The sequence below is a fragment of the Sorex araneus genome, chromosome 8 (assembly GCF_027595985.1).
Source record: "Sorex araneus isolate mSorAra2 chromosome 8, mSorAra2.pri, whole genome shotgun sequence".
In the NCBI taxonomy this organism is placed as follows: Eukaryota; Metazoa; Chordata; class Mammalia; order Eulipotyphla; family Soricidae; genus Sorex; species Sorex araneus.
Genome location: NC_073309.1, coordinates 35,140,468 through 35,164,588, shown reverse-complemented (window position 1 = coordinate 35,164,588; position 24,121 = coordinate 35,140,468). Strand labels below are relative to the sequence as shown.

Sequence of the window (24,121 nt, the reverse complement as noted above, 5' to 3'; positions counted from 1 at the left end):
GCGGCCAACCCGGGTTCGATTCCCAGCATCCCATATAGTCCTCTGAGCACCGCCAGGGGTGATTCCTGAGTGCAGAGTCAGGAGTAACCCCTGTGCATTGCCAGGTGTGACCCATAAAGCAAAATAAATAAATAAATAAAATAAAACCAACAAACCAAAAAGCTGAGGGTTTGGGAATGGGCTCTAGATTGAGGCGCCAGGGCTGATGAATTAGTCAAGAAAAGCTTCAATTCCCAATGCTCTCCTCCAGGCCAAGAGATTTAAAACAGGGTATAATTTCAAATTGGATCGTATCTAGTAACAGTACTTAAAGTTCAAGTCCTCTATTGCCACTCTTCCCAGGATTACTTATTCTTTCTCAAAATAGAGTTATCAGTTTCATTTAATATGAGGGCTCTGGAATTTATTCACTAATAATAATAAAAGTATCATGGTGCTATGAATTGAATGTGTGTCTCCAAAATCCTTCTGTTGAAACCTAATGCCAGTGAGACTTTATTTGGGTAAGGATCTAAAAGGGAGCAGTTAAGGTAAAATGAGGTCATAGGATTAATAGAATTAATGTTTATAGGAGAAGAGACATCTGAGAGAGTCTGTCCCTGACCCATGCACAAAGTCGAGATCAAATGAGCACACAATGGAATGCCAGTTACTTGCAAGCCAAGAGAAGAGAAATCTACATTTATGGGCACCTTGGTATTGGACTTTCGGCTGAAGATCTGTGAGAGATAAAATGTGCAATGTAAGCTACCCAGTCTTGGTATTTATTCTGAAAGTCTAAGGAGACTAAAGCGTACAGTTATATATAGGACAACCTAGATAACATTTTAAAAAATTGTGTGTATCACAGGCTAATGATGAACAAATGAAATGCCATGATAACTTCCAAGCTAACACATGTACTGGTGCAAAATAAAACATTCTGATGCAGAACGAAATTTTAAAAAGTCAAAGTTTAAAGAACAGCAAACAAATGGCTAGAGAGATAGTTCTACCTGGGTTCAATCCCTGGTATCCATATAGGATCCCCCGAGCACCTGCAGAAGTAATTCCTGAGTACACAGCCAGGAGTAACCCCTACGTATTGCAGGATGTAGCCCCTTTCCTCCCCCTCAAAAAAATAAGCAAATTTTAAAAAATCCCAAATAATAAACTTCTTGGAAGAATTTCCAACCTATGAGCAATATAAAATAAAAACTTCAGAATCATAATAGTGACTGCCATAATTTTTTGTAATAAAACATCTATTATAACAGATATGGTAATACAATAAAACTCCAATTGTTCCAGAAACTGTATTATAACTGAAACAGGATATTTATAGAAATACTGCTTGCATGAGAATTGCATGATCAACAGAATCATTGAAACTCATTCTTCTCAGACTAGGAATAAGTCTTCGGAGTACAGGAGAGCTCTTCATTGAGACCTGCCATGAGAGACAAGGTGGACTTGCCCTTTCTTTTCTTTTTTTAAAAGTCTTTTATGGTAGCACGACCTTCCCAAGCCTGTACTGAGCATCTGTGGCCCATCTCCAAGGAACTGTCCGGCTGAGTCCTACACTTCATTTGGAATACTAAAACCTAATAGTGGATTAAAGTAGGGCTTTTATGTTCTTTCAACAAATATAGTTTAGGGTGAGTCTCAATTCTACCATTTTATTTTGTAAACTCTAACTTAGAATGTCTAGCTTTTAAAAACAGCTGACCTTGGGGATGGAGCAATAGTACAGTGGGTAGGGTATTTGCCTTGCACGCGACCGACCCCGGTTCGATTCCCAGCATCCCATATGGTCCTCTGAGCACCGCCAGGGGTGATTCCTGAGTGCAGAGCCAGGAGTAACTCCTGTGAATTGCCAGGTGTGACCCAGAAAGCAAAATAAATAAATAGAAATAAAAAATAAAAACAACTGACCTTTCAAACAGTCTGCAGGAATCTAATCTCATTCTGAAGGCTTTGCTGTTGCTGCTGCTCTTGCTACTTTGTATTATCCAAACATTTTCCAACTCTTTCCCTCCTGTAGTCCTCCGCAGTCCTAGTCTGTCATGAGCACAGAGTTTCGTGTGTTTATTTTGAGTGGAGGAAACTGATGAGACATTACCTGAATGGAGCAAGGATAAGAAGAATTTTCTTGGAGGGGCATTTGGGAAGTGAGTGTGCTCCTTTTTCTTAGCATGGCTGCTTATTTAATGTGACATTGGGTAAGTCAATGAAAATTACAAAGGAGCATAAAATTACTCTCTTGACTCCACTACTGGCATCTACAGTTCCATTCTAGGCAATTTAGCACCGGAAGAGAGTTGGGAACCTGGAGGGAATTCATACAGCGACGACGACGATGGCTAAGGGACTAAGGGAGTGCACAAGAAGGAAATAATAATGATGGTGAGGAGGAGGAGGATAACATCCACTCAACACCATGGTAAATATGTAGAGTGGTGCTAAGTGATGACTAAAGGGACATGATAACCATCTACAAATATTTGAAGGATGTAAACACCAAGGAAGAAGAGAAATTAATTATTTAAAGAAATAGCAATGAAGTCGGGGACTAGCTCATTATCAGTCTCAAAGCCACCTTGTCCCTCAACAACCCTTTTAGAATTCAGCTCTCTCAAGAGTGAAGGCAGCAGCTTCACACAATGCCTCTGGCCTGGGCCAACCTGTCCTGTTTGTTTGTTTGTTTATTTTTGGGTCAGACTCAACTGACTGTGATCAGAGCTTACTCCTGACTGTGTGCTCAGGGATCACTCCTGGTGGCTTCAGGGGATTGTATGGGGGTTCCAGAGATAGAACCTGGGTTAGCTGCATGCAAAGTAAACATTCTACCCACTGTACTATTGCTCTGGCCCCAAGGCTGTTCTTTCCAGTGTGCAGCTGTGTAACAAGTGTGTTCTCAGATGATAGTCATCATAGCTGGCATTTGATGAACATTTGGTGTTATGGGTTGAATTGTTGATCCCAAAGAAAGAAGTTAAAGTCCTCCAAATGCTTGGGAATGTAATTTTATTTGAAAATAATTTTTGCAGGTATTATCAAATTATGAAACCCCCATAACCATGCTACCAGACTCCGTGCCAGGCTGTTTTCACTTGGGGTACCCCAGAGGGGGGTGGGTGAGAGCCCTCCCTGCCCCAAGGGACCCAGCCTTGCAGCCAACCTCCACTACCCAACCGCCGCACACTCCAGGCCGCTTTCTACATGCTCAGGCCGAGCCTCACACATGATGAACATATTTCTGGACTGTGCGGCCACTTTGCAGACATGCCACACATTATCATAGAGGGAAATAAATATATACGCCTCTCAGGGAGCTCAGCAAGCTACCGAGAGAATCCCGCCCGCATGGCAGAGCCTGGCAAGCTCCCTGTGGTGTATTCGATATGTCAAAAACAGTGACAATAGCAGGTCTCATTCCCCTGACCCTGAAAGAAGCTTCCAATCATTGGGAAAGATGCTTAAGGAGAGGCTGCTAAAATCTCAGGACGAATGGAGACGTTACTAGTGCCTGCTCAAGCAAAACGATGAACAATGGGATGACAGTGTTACAGTGATTATCAAGCTAAGATGAAGTCCTTAATCTAATATGACCAGTGCCCTTATAAGATTTACAATCAAATATACAAGGAGAATACCATGTCATCATAGCCATTCAGCTTCAAGCTAAGGCAAAGAAGATTCCTACAAGTAAATAGTGAGTGGAGTCCTGACAATATCCTAAACTTCTTATCTCCAAAGCAATTAGACACTAAATAGTGGTTTTAAGCTGCCAGTATGTGGCTTTGTTATGGGATCCTGAAAGTTAATATACCTAGTATGTGCTGGACACTTTTCGGATGAAACAAAGAGTATAAACCCTGGAAATGATGTTGCCCACTGCCAGGATGAATATCTCAAAGAGTGCCCTGGAACCAGAATATGGGGATCAAAACCTAAAATCCTGGCTTTGTGGGTGACTTGAGACAAGTGACTACTTGGTAAAGATCATTGGGAGCCCTTAAGCACCAAAAAACATAGAGATAATATAAAATGAAGAGAACACTGACTGATCTAGGTGACCCAGAAGTTGTAACTGCAACCTTACTTTCTCCATCTTACAATATCCTATGCTCTTCCTTTCCCATACAGGACTGACAGAATAGCTTCAACAGGAAGTATGATAAGAAGGGCCCATCTACTATCAACAAGGTGGTGATCAGAGAGAACCCCACCAATACTCAAAAGCATCAGTGGGACACGGGCTTCAAACAGTGTATCCTACATGCTTCCAAATAGATCCAGGGACCTTCATGAAGAAGGGCACTCCAGATATGTAAAATGATACCAAAATCAAAAGAGTTGTCTAAGTAAAAAAAAAATTAAGTGCCTCATTATTCCATATATTTGCACAATTGTCCAGGAAAAGTCAAAAGGATAAGATTTAACCAAACAAACCCTATCCATTGGTTACTGCGAACTTGCCACCAAAACTGTTCCCAAAAGGCGAGCTAAATTTTAAAAATAGTGTGTGTGAGGTGGGGGCTTTGTATCCTAAGCATACTTAAGAGACCTGGGGGCCCATCCTGGTGAGGCCTACAGTTCAATGCCAGAGACTGAGTATGCAGCGTTGTTTAGGCCCTGAGGCGGCAGACATTACCTGGGCTATGGTGATACTCTGGGGTCATCTGATGCCAGGGATTAATCTGGAGTAGGCTGCATGTGGTTTAACCCATGTACTATATCTCTGCTCCTGGGTTCAAAATTAAAACCATCAAACTTCTCTGAGAATGGAATGATGACAATGTGAAAAATGCTTGATTTCCCCTTACAAATCCTGCACCAGATACACAGCTTGTGGGCAGTGTCCTTAAACAGAAATCTTTCTCTGGCTTTAAAGAAATACAAGATACAGCATATACATCAGAGGACATGTGTCAGAGGACCAGAACATAAGAAAATTTATTGATCACTCCATTGGTATGCCACTTTCCTTTTTCTTTCTTTTTTTGGGGGGGCGGGTGTGTGAGGACCACATTTGGAGATACCCAGGGTTTACTCCTGGCTCTGCATTCAGGAATTACTCCTAGCAGTTGGTCTATAACTTTCTAAAACTAGACTTCCTGCATGCAACATGATCTGGGTTCCTGCAATAGTTGAAGAAGGGGTTCCTGAGCTGGAACTCTTCCTTGGGCCCCCGTTTGGGTTGTGCCTGGGTGGGTCTTTGAATCTTCCACCTGTGCTGCCCCAAACTTTGAAGAAGATCAATTACCCTCACCCCTCAAAAACCCTGAACCACTTGGCCACAACTGTACTCCACCATCTTCCCGCACTTAAAATCTTGTTGGAAATTCTCAGACTTTAGCTTATCACCACACAAAACAAACAAACAAGCAAACAAAACAAAAAAAAACCCCACTAACATTAAAACATGGAACCTAGACATGCCTGCCATGGTAACAAAGGTTCCAGCCTCTACCAGACACCCGCCTATTCCCAGCAACAGCCCGCGAGTACTGTCTGGACATTTACAGAACTGGCCCAGCCCAAGCCCTGTCACCAGTGAATGTAGCACCTATAGACAATGACATCAGACCTCTATGATCTGCTTGAGGAAGACTTTAGGATAACAGTCATATCAATGATCATTGATTAGAAAATGACATTTGAGCAGAAAATCAGTAAACTTGAAGAGAATCTGATTGAAAAAAAATAATTTAAATAGGAGTAAAGAAACTTATGAATGGAGTAGAAATCCTCAGAAGGAGTATGGATGAAGCTGAAAAGCATATCAGTAAATTGAAAATACAGTAAACATCCCCAGCAAGACAGAAGAGGGAATGAAAAAGAGAATGGGAAAAGGTGAAGAGAATATATGGGACAGGGACAATGCCAAGAGGAACAATGCCAGAATAAAATGAACTCCAGAAAGGGTAGAGAGAGGGAAGGACTAACAGTGAAAATTGCCCCACCTTGAACAGTTAATTGGGAGCATTGATCCGAGAGGCACAGAGTACTAACCAGAATAAACTGAACAAAATAGCATCAAGATATTTAGTAATCTGAATGACAAGAACCATCGACAGAGACTAATAGAGATAAGAGAAAGAAGCAAAATCTCATATATAATGGAAGAAGTGTTAGATTCACAGCAAACTTCTCAAATGAAATAATATAACCAATGAAAGAATAGAATAATATATAAAAAACATTGAAAGAAGAGAACCTCTAACTAAGAATCTTCTACCTAGCAAGATAGTCACTCAAAGTGGAAGGAGGGATCAAAACATTCTCAAAATTTCAAAAATGGGGGCTGGAGTGATAGCACAGTGAGTAAGGCGTTTGCCTTGCACGCAGCCAACCTGGGTTCGATTCCCAGCATCCCATATGGTCCCCCAAGCACCGCCAGGAGTAATTCCTGAGTGCATGAGCCAGGAGTAACCCCTGTGCATTGCCAGGTGTTACCCAAAAAGCAAAAAAAAATTCAAATAAATAGCAGCTGAGGACATATTTGGAATTTAATCCAGTCCTGACAAGGACAGTGAATGACCACATATAAAAAGGAAACATTGAACAATACAAATAACCAGACTTCTCAAATAGATGTGGCAACATTTTCGTTTATGTCAATAATTTCTCTAAGTGTCAATGGACTAAATTTACCCATAAAATGACACAGAATAGCAGGACGGATCAGTAAACAAAACCCAACCTTTTGTTGTTGCAAATTAGAAATTAGAGTATCTCTAGATTAGAATCACATACCTAAAGTCTCCTAAGATATACACACTGGAAGCACACTTAAACTCCCATGATAAACACAGGCTCATTGTAAATGGATAGAAGATCGTTCTCTTCATGATAAATACAGGTTTACAGTGAATGAATAGATACTGGTTCATAGACAACTAAAAAAAAGCCAGGGGCTGCCATACTGGTTCCAAATAGCATTAAACTAAAGAAGATCATAAAAGATAGGGAGGGTCATTACATACTGATTTAGGGATCAACAGATCAAGAAGACTTAACTCTAATCAACATATATGCACCAAATAAAAGGGTATCAGAGTTTACAAAACAACTCTAATAGTCTGAAGAGCTACATCAATGGCAGCACAATAGAATTGGGAGATTTCAACTTTCCACTCTCATCTTTGGACAGATCAAACAGACGAAATATCAGTAAAGAATCCAGAGCCCTTAATGAGGAACCAGAAAACTGACAGAGTAAAAGACATAATCAGGACCCTCCATCACCCAGAGATCAAATACACAATCTCTCCAGGGCACATGAAACATTATCCAGGATTGGTCACATGCTGGGCCACAACTTGAACTAAAATCACAAAAATAGAAATTATACCAAATATCTTCTCAAGATAGCAAAGGCACAAAAATGGAAACAAATAATAAAAGAAAGCAAAATAAAAGTTAAATATTTGGAAACTGAAAAACAGTTTTAAAATAACAATTGAATCAAAGAGAAAGTCATAGAGGGAAAAACAATTCATCAAAATAAATGAGAATGAGGACCACAAACTACCAAAAACCTATGGGACATAGCAAATGAAGTGCTTAGAGGAAAGATCATATCTATTTAAGTTCATACCAGGTATTTAAGAAAAGCACAAAGCAACAACCTAACCTTTCAGTTCTTGAAGTTAGAAAAAGAGCATCAAATGAATCCCAAAGTAATTAGAAAGCAGAACATAATAGAAACTAGAGCTAACATCAATGTTATAGAAAATAAAAAACCAGTACAAAGAGTCGATGAAACCAGAAGATCATTCTTTGAAAGAATAAATAAGATAGACAAAGACTTTAAAATTCACAAAGAAGAAAAGAGAGAAAAACAAATAAACTGAATCAGAGATGGTTGGAAAAAAATTGCAACAGATACCTCAGAAATATAAAAGATCAGAAGAGGTTGCTATGAACAACTTTTTGCCACCAAGCTTGAGAGTAGATGAATTTTTTGTATTATACTCCCAAGATTGAATCAAGAGGAAGTAGAAAACCAATAGGAATTAGATCAATCATGAATAAGGAAATAAAAAGTCTCCACAAGGACAAAAGCTTGGGTCCAGATGAATTCACTAGTGATTTCTATAAAAAACTTCAAAAATTACTTAAGCTATTCCAAAATATTGAAGAAATAGAAATCCTCCTCAGTAGCTTCTATGAAACCATTAGTAGTACTCTAGTACCAAAACCATAAAGAGACACTATAAAGAAAGAGAATTATAGGGGCTGGAGTGATAGTACAGTGGTTAGGGCATTTGCCTTGCACGTGGCCCATCCAGGTTCAATTCTCAGCATTCCATATGGTCCCCCAAGAATGGCCAGGAGTAATTCCTGAGTGCAGAGCTAGGAGTAACGCCTGAGCATCAGTCCAAAAAGAAAAAAAAAAGAAAAAAAAAAGAGAATTATAGACCAATATCACTGATGACCTTAGAGAACCAAATCCAACAATGTGTCTAAAGAATTATGTGCCATAATCAAGTGAGGTTCATTATGAAGATACAATGATAGTTCATTATATATGTAAATCAATTCATATAATACACAATATCAAAATGGAAAATATAAAGATTGCAAGATTATATTATTTGACACTTACAAGGCCTTTGAAATGATCCAATATCCATTCATGATTAAAAAATAAAGCAAAACCTCCCAAACATAGAGCAGAGGAATATACATCAAGATAATAATGATCAGAGCAGGCGCATACTACAGTGGGTAGAGTGTTTGCCTTGCACGCAGCTGACCGGATTTGATAACTAGTACCTGCTCTGGGCCCCTAAACACTGCCAGAAATGATCCCTGAACTTAGAACCAGAAGTAAGCCTGGACATCCCCAGGTGTGACCTCAAAACAAAATAAATAAGCAAGCAAACAAACAAAAAAGATAATAATAGCCATCTGCAACAAATCTACAACCATATTTGGTAAAAAAAAAAGTCTTTCTACAGAGATCAGGCACAAGGTAATATTGTCCACTCTTACCTCTTTTATTCAACATAGTTTTGGAAGTTTTACAGCAATTAAATAGGAAAAAGATATTAAAACTAGGCAATTAAAAAAAAGTTAAACTATCGATCTTTGTAGGTGACATGACAATATATGTTGAAAACTCTAAAGATCCCACCAAACAAAACTCTTAGAAACAATAAACCAACACAGGATAGCAGGTTACAAAATTAAATTTAAAAACCTGTGGCATTTCTATATAAAAATAATTAACTAAAAGGAATAGAAGTTAAAAGCACAATTTATCTGATTCAAAATATTATCTAAATATATCAAATAGCTAGAAATCAACTTTAAAAGAGAAATGAAAGACTTATACTATGAAAACTAAAAATCATTACTGAATGAAATAGAAAAAGACACCAGCAAACAGAAAGATATTTCCTGCTCATGGATTATAAAAATCAACGTTGTCTAAATGGCCTTTTTCCCAAGACATGATACAGTTTTGATGAATGTTTTTTGTAAAATTTTAATCCTTAATAAAATTCCAATTACATTTTTCAAAGACTTAAAAAAAACTACTAAAATTTGTATGGATCAAAACAATTTTGTTGTTGTTTTTGTTTGAGTCACACCTGGTGATGCTCAGGGCTTACTCTTGGCTCTGAACTCAGGGATCACTCCTGGCAAGCTCATAGGACCAAATGGGATTCCCGGGATCTAAACCAGATTGGCTGCTTGCAAGGAAAACTCCCTACCTGATGTACTATTCCTGCAGCCCTGGAGTCATAAAACTTTCTGAATGGCCAAAGCAGTTCTAAGGAAAAAAGATGAGAGGTATTGTATTTACTGACCTTGGATTATACTACAAAACTATAATAATCTAAACTGCATGGTACTGGACTAAAGATAGCCCCACCTGCCAATTAATGGAACAGAATTGAGAGTCCTGAGTTAAACTTTATGAACAGTTCATCCATGACAAAGGAATTAAGTAAATAAAGTGGAATAAAGGGAATCTTTTCAATCAATGGTGTTGGGAAAATTGGAATTATATCTCATGCTATTTACAACAGTAAATTTAGGGTAGATTTATGACTTCAATTTTAAAGCAAAATTTATAAAATATATTAAAAAAAACATAGAACTACTCAGGGAATGACCTTAGAAGTGTCTTCAGAGACATGACCACAAAGGCAAAGACCAAAAAATCAAAAATATACCAATTTGACTACATCAAATTAAAAAGTTTTGTCTAATATCCATGACCTAATTGAAAAGCTCTGGAAGTTTAACAACAACAAAAGAATTCAACATTCCCGGGGCTGGAGCAATAGCACAGCGTGTAGGGCATTTGCCTTGCACGCGGCCGACCCGGGTTCTAATCCCAGCATCCCATATGGTCCCCTGAGCACCACCAGGGGTAATTCCTGAGTGCAGAACCAGGAGTAACCCCTGTGCATTGCTGGGTGTGACCCAAAAACCAAAAAAAAAAAAAAAGAATTCAAAATTCCCATCCAAAAATTCAGAAAAGAGATAAACAGACACTTCCCCCAAAGAAGATATGTGAATAACCAGTAGAAATATGAACAAGTGTTTTTGATCACGTATGATTAAGGAAATGCAAATCAAAAGAAAAGTGACATATCATCTCACACTAGCGAGAGTAGCATACATCAAAAGTCTGGAAACAGATAGTGTTGGTAGGGTTGTGGTGAGAAATTACCTTCACTCACTGTTGGTGAATATTGTCTGATTCATCGTCTATGGAAAGCGCTATGGAGATTTCTCCAAGTGTAGTAGGAATAGAACTCCCACATGAACCAGAGATGCCACTTCTTGGCTTCTAGCAGCTGAAACACAAAAGCATTAATTCAAAAGCATATATGCACACCTATGTTCATTCTAGCTAAGATACAGAAATAACCCAAATGTCCCACTACAGATGAATGGATCAAGAAGCTGTAGTATATATACACAGTGGAATACTATCTATACAGCTGTAATAGAGAACAAAATCATGCAATCTTCCATGACATAGATGGAATTAGAGGATATCAAGCTGAGTGAAGTCAGTCAGAAAAAAAGAAGGAGGAGAGATGAGTCAGAATGATCTCTCTCATATGGAGATTTAAAGGTACATGGTAAGGGAGCAAAAAATTGCCAAAGGCACTGGACCCAGAGAGTTGGTTCACAGAAATAAATTTACAGATATGAGGTTTGAATGGGAGGAATATTTAGCACCTTCGCAGAGAGAAGTGGGTACTCTGTTGGTGCATGTGGTCTTGGAATGATGGATGAACGGAACTGTCATTAACAGTATTGTAAATCACAGTACCTTCATAAAGATTTTTTAAATTGTTTTTGGGCCACACCCAATGGTACTCAGGACTTACTCCTGGCTCTGCACTCAGGAATCACTCCTCATGGTACTTGGGGACCAGATGGAATATTGGGAATGGAACCTGTGTTGGCCACGTACCAGGCAAACGACTTATGCACTATACTATTGCTCTGGTCACTGTGTGAAAATTTTTTTTCTTTTTGGGTCACACCCAGTGATGCACAGGGGTTACTCCTGGCTCTTCACTCAGGAATTACTCCTGGCGGTGCTCAAGGGACCATATGGGATGCTGGGATTCGAACCCGGGTCAGCCGCATGCAAGGCAAATGCCAAACCTGCTGTGCTATTGCTCCAGCCCCGACTGTGTGAAGATTTTTTAAGTAAAAAGATAAAAATAAACTTCCCTGTTATTTCTCTATGTGAGCTGCTGCTTGTGTCCATTGTGTCAAAAAAAAAATAAATAAAGCACAGGGACACCTGGATAGAAAGAAGAGCTTTATTGTCAAAAAATCAACTTAATGGGGTGGGAGCGTGGGAGAGATACTGGGAACATTGGGGGAGGGGACTGGGCACTGGTGGAGGAATATAAACAAAATGCAAACATGAAAGTTCATAAGTTTGTAACTGTAACTCATGGTGATTCACTAATAAAATAAATAAATAAATAAATAAAAATAAAAATAAATAAATCAACTTAAATTGGGGAGGATATCTATCAGCAAAGCTTCCGAACAGCTTCAGAGAAGAGGCTGATTTTACGCACAGCAAAACGAAAGTGACTCAGTAGCAGTTTTCCAGAAAACTAATGCATAGTCACATTGAATGAAGAGCAGGCATAGTTGAGGAACATTCAGTGAACATATATCGCATGTACAAAAAAGAAAACCAAAACGCTGAGAAACATGAAGGAGTGTGATTTTCAGTAAGCTAATGATGAGAAAGGTGAGCGGCGATCAAGGAGACTCCACACTCTGCAGACTTAACTGAGCCACTGTCTAGAATGGCGCCTAAGGCCCGTGTTAGTACAAAAGTATTCATAAAGTTCTGTTCTGGCCCAGTCAGCACCAAGAGAATGTAAAGATGTGACTTTTCCCAAGGAGAAGTTGTCACACCCTCTTAACTACTGTCATCAACCCAATCTGTTTTAACTTTTGCTAATTCTGGAGTGTCCTCTAAGTTTTGTCTCTGTTTTTGTCTTTTTTTTTTTTTTTGGTGTTTTTTGGGGGTTTTGTCAGGAAGAGGAATAAACAAAACTCCTAAATCCTTGACACTGTTCAGGCAGGATGAATCCTAAAACGTGAACCCACCTGGTTGTTAATAGAGCTGTTTCTCTAGCCATTACTTTGCCTCTCAATGGATTAACCCCACTGACAGTGGAAACTTTTAGTTTTAAATTTTTTTAATTTTTAAAAATTAAAAAAAAATTTATTGAATCACCATGTGAAAAGTTACAAAGCTTTCAGGCTTAAGTCTCAGTCATACAATGATCAAACTCCCATCCTTTCACCAGTACACATGTTCCATCACCAAGAACCCCAGTATACCTCCCATCCCACCCCCACCCCCACCCCAGCTGTATGGCTGATGATTTTTACTTTACTTTATCTTTACTTTGATTACATTCAATATTTCAACAGAAAACTCACTATTATTATTTGGAAATTTCCCCCAACAATCAGACCTGCCGAAAAGGCATCATTTGATAATTTGTTTTCCATTGCTGAGAATGAGGAGCATATGAGGTTTTGGATTTCTGGTATTTTAGTAATTAAGTCTAGAGAAATTTCTGCCAGAAGTCGCATCATTGCAAGCTTGTACCTCTGTTTAGTGGGCCTCATAAGATGGTGGTCGCCATGCCACCTGGAAAAGGAAAGGCCGAGAGAGAAAAACCTTTCCAGGCTGAAAGAGAAAAATCTTTCCCCTCCCAGGGTGGCCTGGGGCCATAGCTTAGTTCACAGTCTAGAGGCATTTCTGCAAGAAGCCGCTGGGTGCCGAAAGTAGTTAGTTGGCCTCCAGGATCATGGGCGTTCAGGAATGGAGGAGGACAGTGGAAACTTTTAGATTGTATCATGACTTTCTAAAACCTACAGGTAATCACCATAAATCAGAACTAACATCTGATTTTTCAAAGTTATAAAACCACACACCTGGGACCACTGGACATACTGCTTAGTTTGCAGAATGTGAGACATTATAAAATATATATTAGGTCATCACTGATACCAATTTCAAATCATGAAAAAAGGGCACCATCAGCACATTTAATTTAAAATGAACTGAGGGAAGGAAGAGACAAGTCAACGGCCTGGAGCATATGCTTTGCATGCAGGAACCCTGGGTTCAGTTCCCGGCACTGCATGGTAGCCCAAACACTGCCAGGAATGACTGCAAGCACTGTCAGGTGTGGTCCAAACTCAAACAAACAAACAAACAAATAAAAAACTAAACAGGTCTGGGGGTTGTGTCGTAGTGGTAGAGCACCTGCCCTGCATGCTGGCCTGGGCTGGACTTCCCAATTCCACATGATGCCCCAATCAACACTCCGAGTAACTCCTGAGCACCTCCATGTTGCGGCTCAAGAACCAAACATTTCCTTACTTTATTTTGTTTTATGGAGTATTTGGCTACACCTGGAGATGCTCAGGGACTACTCCTGTCTCCGTGCTTAGAGGATATTCTGGTGGGGCTCAGGGGACTATACGGTGCTGGATTGAACTCAGCCTCCTGCTTGAAGCATATGCACACTAGTCCTTCAGCTATGGCCACAACTCCAAGGCATGATCTTTTTAAAAATTATTTTTGCAGTTATACAAGTGCTCCACCACTCTGCCTCATCCCTGACCCTGCAAGATGCCATTTAGCAGGGACATTGGGCATACCTGGCAATGCGACAGGCTTATTCCTGGCTCTATCCCCAGGGGTCACTCCTGGCAATACTCAGAGGACCATCTGTGGTACTGAGGACAGGGTCAGCCCCATAGCAGAAAAGTATACTATCTTTCATGTCCCAAGATACAATTTTAATGGTGTCATATAAGTGAAGATGTGGGGAGGGATAAACTGTAAACTGCAGAGATAATAATTAAATTAAGAACATATCTTTTTCTTGGCTCTGAACGCCAATTATTTAAATTTTCAGAATTCCAGGAGTTTGAAGTCACACTTTAACTAAATTTTTACTTGGCTTCTTTGTTGAATCACTGTGAGATAGACCCTAACAGACATCTTATACTATGCATAACAAGCAATACAGAATAAATTATCTAGCCTCTGCCTGTGGGGCAGGTTTGAGTGGAGGTGGGAACTTTGAAATAATGGTGGTGGGAAGTTGTAATGGTGGTGGGATTGGTGTTGAAATATTGAATGTAATTAATTATTGTGAACAACTTCATGAAAATAAAATTTAAAAATTAAAAAAAAAGAATGTATCCCTTTCTGGAAAAATAAATTAATACAGTTCATGGATTGGGCTTAAGGATATTGCAGTTACTCCTTAACAGGTCCTGGGACTTTGCTGTCTTGAAACATCTAAGGATAAACCTAGAGAACTCCTCTGTAGTCTCATCTATGAGAAAATGAAGCTTCTTACATAAGACAGGAAACCTCCTCCTCCCAAACTCTACTAACACCTAAATCCATGACAAAAACCTCAAGAGAAGACTTCTCAGGCACTCAGAAATCTATAAGGGAGCACTTGACAATTTGGAGGTAAAATTCCTCCCTTAGATAAGTTGGGAGTAAAGTATGACTACAAATTGATAAAAAAAAAAGTACTGGCTGGTAAAAATTCAGTTAGAAGGAGCTTAAGGGATCTGAACAGTTGAACTATAGAATCATTAGGAAATAAAATATCCCCAGAAATAAAACACTGCCAGCCAGTGTTCAGTCAGCTCAGCACGTAGAAATTATCTTTAGTTTGATTTGAAATCACGTTTGAAATCCTTCTAAGACTGTTTCTCCCACTGAGGTTTCATGTAACCATCAAAGTTGTGGAAAATCTCATCCTATCCCCATACCTCCCCAATGCACAGAGTGCTTAAAAATCCTTGGAATTTCCTAATGAGGAGACTCTACCACCCAAGATGGGAGCCAGCTGCCAGGAGAATCAATCTTTTGATTGTCAGACTTGACTTGAATCAATTGCAATGACTGAGGCTTTAGTCAGTTGTGTCTCTCTAATGAAGCTTCCATAAAAACTCAACAGGACAAGTTTGGGAGAACCACTGTGTTGGCGAATACATAGGGGTTCTGGGAGAATGGCACATGGAGAGGGCAAGGATAAGCTGAGGTCTTCTCACATACCTTACCCTACCCATTTCTTCATCTGGCTGTTTGTGAGTTTCCATTTTATAATAATCCAGTAATCTAGTTAGTAAGTATTTCTCTGAGTTCTGTGTTTTGTGCTAATAAATTAATTGAATGAAAAAAAATTCTTGGGGACCTCCAATCGGAAGCACAAGTCATATTTAAAAGTTTTGATTTGCATCTGAATGGGGAAGGGCAGTTTATAGAATCTGGTACTATTACCAGGTAGATGGCATCATGACTAAGTCAAATTATGAGACACTCAAGTGATAAGAAGGATTTCTTTCCTTTTCCTTTCTTCCTTCCTTTCTTCCTGTGTAAAAACACAAAAAGGAGGAAAGGAGGGCACCGCACAGGGCACAGGGCAGCGGTGCTTTATTTCTCCCGCTGCCTGCATTTGGTAGTCTCCAGCAGCTTCCCCTAATCCGGGGAGGTTGATGGCGATGATGAGGCAGGCGAAGGAAGGAATGGAGCCAGGCTGGTTGGTCTCAGATGCAGTTTATTCCATTCCCATCTCCATTCTCCTCTGATTCTCCTCCTGTTTCTTCCTCCCCCATGCTACTTCATTCTCTTTCTCCTCTGGATCTGGATCTCGATCTGGCTTCTCCAGATCTGGCACTGGACTGGCCCCTAGCCCGCTCTTTCAGCCTAGTTAAATCCCCAAGCATGAGGGATTGGGGCTTACACATTGGTGTGGTCACAATCAATAGGGGTAAAGTTCTTTCCCTCAGGGGATGCTTCTTCTAGGACAGATTCTCTTTCAGCAGGACACCCACCCAAGAGCAGAATCCCATTGGTGTGTTTCTCCTCTTCTTGTCCAACTAACATATAAGCGTTCATAATATTAATCATCTTGTATGGACATAGCAAGAGATGCATTAAGCTGATAGAATTGCTCTCCTGGGGTCATCTCGATCTCAGACTACAGTGCTCAGGCCAGATTAGTCTTTCCTATCCCTAGCAGGGTCCTAGTCTCATTGTTGCTTTTGGATCATGACATGACATGTCCATGACCAAGTTCTTAACATATAGTTAAGCATTAGGCACTTTGGCCAGGCCCATCTTGATGCCAGGGTAGCACATAACTCACCACTTGCCTTGGGTCCGTCCTGTCCCTCATCGGGACCCTGCTTTTGGGGGTGCTAGGAAGTAAGGGCAGCTGAGGCTTAAGTCGAGAAAGCAGATGCCCGGGAGTGAATAATATTCGAAGCCAATTAAATCCCATGTTACCAAAGCATATTAACAACTGTCTTTCTTTGTCTATACAAAAAGGACATTGCTTTAAAGTAAACTATTCAAAAGACAGAAGGAGAGGAGCAAGGCAATATTAACTTACAATACAAGTTCACTGTCCTAGCAAGGTCTGACCTTACAAATTAACAGAGTCTGATTAGGGGAAAAGCTCTTTAACTGGTTGGGGAAGAAAGCATAGAAGTGGTTACAGATAAACAAAGGAATGGGGGTGACTCGGGGGCATCTTGATGGGCGTGACCCAATATACCTAAGCTCCTTGTGGCAAGGGGAACAGGACATACCAATGTTGTCTAAAATTGTTTAGAGATTATTACCAGATAAGCCCAAACTCTGTGGCAAGGGAGAAAGGACAAACCAATGATATCCTACCCTTCCTTCCTTCGTTTCTTCGTTTCTTTCTTTCTTTCTTTCTTTCTTTCTTTCTTTCTTTCTTTCTTTCTTTCTTTCTTTCTTTCTTTCTTTCTTTCTTTCTTTCTGATTTTTGACGTTTTGGGTCACACCTAGTGATGCTGACTCTGCACTCAGGAAATAATTCTGGCAGTGCTCAGGGCACCATATGGGATGCTGTGCTGGGGATTGAACCTGGGTCAGCTGTATGCAAAGGAAATGCCCTGCCTGCTCTGGCGCTGGATTTCTTTCTTTTTTAATTAATTTTTATTAAAAACACTGTGATTTAAAAAGTTGCTTATTTTACAATTGTTTCAAGCATTTAGCGTTCCGACACCACCAGTATAAACTTTCCTCTACCAATATCCCCAGTTTCCCTCCCAATCCCTTAGGCACATAGCAAATTTATTTTATAACATTTGTTCCAACAAAGCTTTAAGAAATGTCAAATAGAAAGATCAGAAAATAAATCAGTAAGAGTCAATTTGTGATTAATACATGATTTAGACCTATGTAAGTAAGAAACTGTCATCCCGTTGCTCATCGATTTGGTCGAACAGGCACCAGTAACGTCTCTCATTGAGAGACTTATTGTTACTATTTTTGGCATATCCAATATACCAAAATAAGAAAATTAAAATGATACAATAATGCCTATTCTCATTTACATTTATACGTTTTCAACCCTGAAATCGAAAGTATATTACATTAAATTTTATTTTTTACTTGGCTCTCATTATGGTAATAATCATGTCTCACCCACCATTAAAACTTTTAAAGCAATTTTGTGTTAACATATTTTGTAGTTTACATGGAATATATAAGGCCTACATATGTAAATTTCCCCCCACTTTTTATATAAACACTGTGATTTACAAAGTTGTTCATGACGATTTGTTACAGGCATTCAATATTCCAACATCCATACCACCATCATTACATCTTCTCTCCACCATTGTCTCCAATTTTCCCAACCACCACTTAATCCTGCCCCTATGGCAGCCCTCAGTAATTTATTTTACTTTCTTTGTTATCAAACATTTGTTATCAATAATTTGCTAACAGAATTATCAAAACGTTTCCTTAGAAGAAAATTAGTGTAAATTGTATCTCACCATGGAGACTTTAAGTCCATGTATAAGAGATTGCTAAGATGTTGTTACAGGTTGAGCCTGCTGTGTTTATATTTTGTTCATTGACATTGGTTGCCTTTTGTGTTACATTCTATCCAATCTGGTGTGCTTCTACTAGTATATCAATGTTGTAGTTTGAGATGTCTTGCTGCCATGTGCTCCAGGAAGTCCAAAATTTTTTATGGGGTGATACAGCTAGAGTTAAATTTTTCACTGGGCGGTGGCTTTGGGGTGTGTGTCTATATGATTACGGGGCTTCCGGAAGTACAAGGACGTGGGAGAAAGTAGCCCATCCCAACTGCATGAAAGCCTGGAGATTTCAGTCACAAACCCTGCATATCTGAAATTTTCAGCAGATTAATCTCTGGATGAGGCGCAGTCCTGAGGCAGTAGATTTTGAGTGGGGCCATGGCGGTGATTTTGGAGTGTGGAAGCAAGTGGCTGCCGGGGCCCAACCCCTCTAGGGTACCCATGATGTCTCAGCCATACATGGGTGTCTGGAAAAAAAATCTTTCACAGTTTGTTGATCTCTTTTTTTTTTTTTTTTGCTTTTTGGGTCACACCCAGCGATGCTCAGGGGTTACTCCTGGCTTTGCACTCAGGAATTACTCCTGGCGGTGCTTGGGGGACCATATGGGATGCCGGGGATCGAACCCGGGTCGGCCTCGTGCAAGGCAAACGCCCTACCCGCTGTGCTATCGCTCCGGCCCTGTTGATCTCTTTTGAGATTTACTTATGAGTCTTTGAAGCATGGCTGGTAGATGAGTTTACATGGCGCTGGAGGACTGGAAATGAGAATTTCTTGTGAGTGCAGCAAAGTTCCCACATGCCCACATGTAACTGGGCTGAAATCATTAAAATGACATAAGCTTTTGCTAAGAGGTTGCAGGTGTGTGTGTGTGTGTGTGTGTGTGTGTGTGTGTGTGTGTGTGTGTGTGTGTGTGTGTACCCTGCCTATGAATCACACACCCCTGGGTCTGGATGAGTGAGTTTATCCAGAAAGACCCATATAAATTAGGAACTGAATTGCTCAATTTTGGCAAAGTACTTCACTTTTCCAAAGTTGAGTAATCCAGTTCCTAATTTTTTTCTGAGTTTCTGGATAAACTTCTCAGGAACCTGCAAAGTTCTATCTTAGCTGCCCTATGAACACAATCTAGCACAGAGGGAAACTCTGGGTTTATAGGGAACGGGGAGCATTATAAAGTTTACCCCAACTCTTCTCTTCCTTCATATATGACTGGGGCTCACATACACTTTATTTATTGCTTTTTGGGTCACACCCAGCGATGCACAGGGGTTACTCCTGGCTTTGCACTCAGGAATTACTCCTGGCGGTGCTTGGGGGACCATATGGGATGCCGGGGATCGAACCCGGGTTGGCCGCGTGCAAGGCAAACACCCTACCCGCTGTGCTATCGCTCCGGCCCCCTCACATACACTTTATTTATTTTTCTTTTTTATTTTATTTTATTTTTTTTAAAGAAATATTTTATTGAACCACCGTGAAAACAAGAAAAAAAATACAAAGCTTTCAGGTTTAAGTCACAGTCAAATACTGATTAAACCACCATCCCTTCACCAGTGCACCCGTTCCACCACCAAGAACCCCAATACAACCCCTCCCACCCCACCCCCCATCTATGTAGCTAATGATATTCCCATTATTCTCTCTATATATTGAGTACATTTCATATTTCCATACAGAACTCACTATTGTTGATTGGAAATTTTCCCCAACAATCAGGCCTGCTGAATAAGCATCATCTAATAATTTCTCTTCATTGCTAAGAGTGAAGACTTTGAGTTTTGGGTTTCTAATATTTTAGCTCAGTTCACAGTCAAAATGGATGGCTGCAAGCATCCGCTCTGGTGCCAAAATGGGTTAGGAGACCTCAGGATCACAGTCAGTAGGCGCGGAGGCTCTCCCTCACATACACTTTAGACTTGCAAATTTAGTTGTTATGGTCTGTTTTAGCTATGGTGCCTGAGTACTTTCTGGATATCAGTTTGTGGTACTCACACCTGTGCTCCCTGAAGCATTGCAATTCTGGCTGATGTTCTCACACAACTATGTGGTAGTGGTACTCAGCAACGTTTGCACCCATTAGTAGTGGTGCAGACAGAAATCTCTTGTGGCTCCTGGGGTCATAGGCACAAAACAGCCAGGACTATGCTTGACGTGTGCAGTGGCACTCTTGGCCTAGTGCTCACAAGAGAGATGTTTTGCCACTGAGCTATCCCCTGGAGCCTTGCCTATTTATAGGTGCTTGAAAGCTGTGATGTAAGAAAAAATAATTCCAGCCACTGCCTAGCCACAGGGTTCATCTGACTGACTGAGCCGCACATTTTGGATTTTAGAGATATGTTAAAGGTATTTTCATGCCCTTTGGAATGTTTATATTGGGGCCACACCCAGCAATGTACAGGGCTTACTCCTGGCCCAGCACTCAGGAATGACTCCTGGCAGTGCTCAGGGGACCATATGAGATTCCTGAGACTGAATCCAGGTCGGCTGGGCAAACCCTGCCCTCTCTACTATTGCTCAGGCCCCATACTTTGGGGATGTAAACAGGAATTATCTAAGGTAGACTTAAGATTATGAATGCCTTTGATTAATTATACTTTAGACTACTAATGCCTTTTAATAGGTATTAATAAAAACCTGACAGCTGGGGAGATACTTCAAAGGACTTGAGTGGACACTTTGCATGTAGGAAGCCTGTTTGTAGGTGGCTCAATAAAGTGGGGCGTGAGGAAGGAAAGAGTGCCTCCTCTCTGCCCAACCATCTTGGCGACCCACTCTCAGGGCAATACCTGGCTTGGGTCAGGACTGATAAAGTCTGCCACGAGCACCTTCACAACAGACACTCACAATCCCCCAGCCCCACGAGGTAGCCATTAAACTGCACCTGATGCCCACTTGTTCTGCCACAGCATGGGAGATGATCCCACCACCTGATTTTTTCAGGGAGTATGGAATCAGGAATTACCCTTTGCAGGAGAGGAAAACCAACCCTAACCTTGGCACTGGTGTTCTGAGTTCATTGCCTTTCCTTCACAGAAAGGAATTTCAGAGGAGGTAAAATATTGGAGCGATAATACAGCTGGTAGGGCGTTTGCCTTGCATGAGGCCGACCCGGGTTCGATTTCCAGCATCCCATATGGTCCCCTGAGCACCGTCAGGAGTAATTCCTGAGTGCAAAGACAGGAGTAACTCCTGTGCATCTCCGGGTGTGGCCCAAAAAGCAAAATAATAATAATAATAATAATAATAATAATAATAATAATAATAGTGAAGCAAGGTAGATTTATTGAACAAATCTTGCTTAGAAAGATGTGAGAGGAAAGGAGGAGGAGGAGGAGGAGGAGGAGGAGGAGGAGGAGAAGAGAAGGAAGAGGAGGAGGAGGAGGAGAAGAAGAAGGTGGGATGTGTGTTCAAGGGAGAACATAGGCTTGAAGAATAAACTTGAAAAATGGCTTTCAGAAGAGCTTTTATACAGTTCCTCCAAATGTTCTCCCCCCCCACCCCGCCCCTGAGTTTTGTATGCATAAAACTTAATCTGGGCACTGTCACAGGAAAGCCTTGCATTGTTGATGGTCTTCTACAATATCATCTCTTGCACCGTTGATGGTCTTTTCATAATCTTATAGACTTTTTTTTCTTTTGTAACTTCTTCTCTGGCAAGCTCCCCCTGGTATATTTAATATGCCAAATACAGTAACAAATAACAGGTCTCATTCCCCTGACTCTGAAAAGAGCCTCCAATCGTTGGGAAAAACAAGTAAGGAGAGACTGCTAAAAATCTCAGGGCTGGGACAAATGAAGATGTTACTGACGCCCGCTCGAATAAATCGATGAACAATGAGATGACAGTGACAGTGATACAGTGAACTTCTTTTCTGAGGGGTCCGGCCTTCCTTGGGTGGATCCTCCAATTTCTGCATCTGGGTAGTGCCTCGATTTTTCTTCTCCAAAGAATTAGGATCTCTATATGTCAAAGTGATATCAACTTCATGTCTTTGGGCTATTTCAGGGGTAGAAAACATATTCTTAAGTTTTATTATTATTTCCCCAAAGAATACTAGCAGGCCCCCCTACCAATCTGCCTACCACACTAGGTTCTATTTTCCGAGTGCCACTGGGAACAAGCCCTAACCATTGCTGGATGTGGCCCCCAAACCAGACAAACAAAGCTTATGATTTAAAAAAAGAACAATCTAGATTGCTTTTTATTTCTTTCTGAATCTTCAGGACACCCTAAACAAGGCCCTATGATTATTTCACAAAACAGGAAACTGAGGTATAAAGAGGTTGACTGACTTTTGCCACCCACTAGTGCAGATGACTGGAGGCTGAGGAAGGTGGGAGCTGCTTGCTGGGCCACTGCAATCACACCCCCCTTGCTCCCGGAGACCCCGAAGGGGCCTGGCTGCCCTGGGGAGCAGAGGGTTACTCTGTCCCTAAGGGGCTTCTTCCGTGCAGTCATTTTATGACTTTTCCATGAGGACCAAAGTCCCAGACCACTTTTGGGGTGGTTTATACTACTTCTAGAGCTCACTTTAAAAAAGAAAATTTATTAGGCAATCACCGTGAGATAAAGTTACAGACTTACAAATTTTCATGCTTACGTTTCAGTCATACAATGGTTGAGTACCCATCCCTCCACCGGTGCCCATTTTCCACCACCAATGGTCCCGGCATCCCTCCCACCACCCCCACCCTGTCCCTTTCACCCCACCCGGCCTCTGTGGCAGGGCATTCCCTTTTGCTCGCTCTCCCCTACTGCGTGTTGTGGTATGCTACAGAGGTATTAAGTAGGCATCACTGTTCAGTCTATAGTCTATTTTCAGCCCGTATCTCCCATCCCTGGTGGGCCCGCCTAGCACCCTTTGCTTGGTGGTCCCTTCTCTATCAGAGCTGCTTCTTTACCCAGCATGTGAGGCCAGCCTCCAAGCAGTGGAGTAATCCTCCGGGTACTTATCGCCACTCTTCTTGGGTGTTAGTCTCCCATTCTGTTCCTTTTAAAGCTCACTTTTCTAGACCCTCCCTCCCCTGCCAAGTCGCCCTCTATTCCAGCGTTTTTCCGCTCAGCTGGGGTTACGGAGTCCATAGGTCTCATTTTCCAAAGTGCCACCAGAGGGAGCTGGCCACGGGGGAAGGGACGGATGTACGCCTGCGGTCAGTCACCCACCCAGCTGGACTCGTCTTAGTTTCGTTCTTAAAACTCAGGCGAAATTCTCTATTTAGGAACTGATAGGGTCACTTCACCCTGGCCCATGGGGGAACCCTGGTGAACGCTTTGGAGTGGGGGGCGGGGGGCTCTCTCATAACGGAGACTGAAGGGAAATAGACGCGACAGAAGGAAGCTAGTTAGAAGCACCACGTTTCCGTTCCAGCCGGACACTCGGGGCGGGGGTGTCCTTGGGCAGGGCCCATGCCTTTGGCGGTGACAGCCAGAACCGTGTCGGGATAAACCGGGAGTGTTACAGAAAGTCCCCAGAAGCCTTATTTTTTTCATATTTGAGACGGTTTTAAAGCTGGAGAGATAGCACAGTGGGTAGGGCGTTTGCCTTGCACGCGGCTGACCCGGGTTCAAATCCCAGCATCCCATATGGTCCCCTGAGCATGGCCAGGGGTAATTCCTGAGTGCAGAGCCAGGAGTAACCCCTGTGCATTGCCAGGTGTGACCCAAAAAGCAAAAAAAAAAAAAAAACAAAAAAAAAACAAAAAAACATAAAGCCC

The 24,121-nt window shown here is 41.2% G+C and overlaps 1 protein-coding gene across 1 annotated transcript in view; it reads left to right on the top strand.

Annotated features, from left to right (window-relative positions):
• The window catches only part of C8H19orf12 (chromosome 8 C19orf12 homolog), a 103,205-nt gene that overhangs the window by 68,117 nt on the left and 10,967 nt on the right, over positions 1-24,121 (top strand). The gene's annotated exons all lie outside the window — the stretch shown is intronic.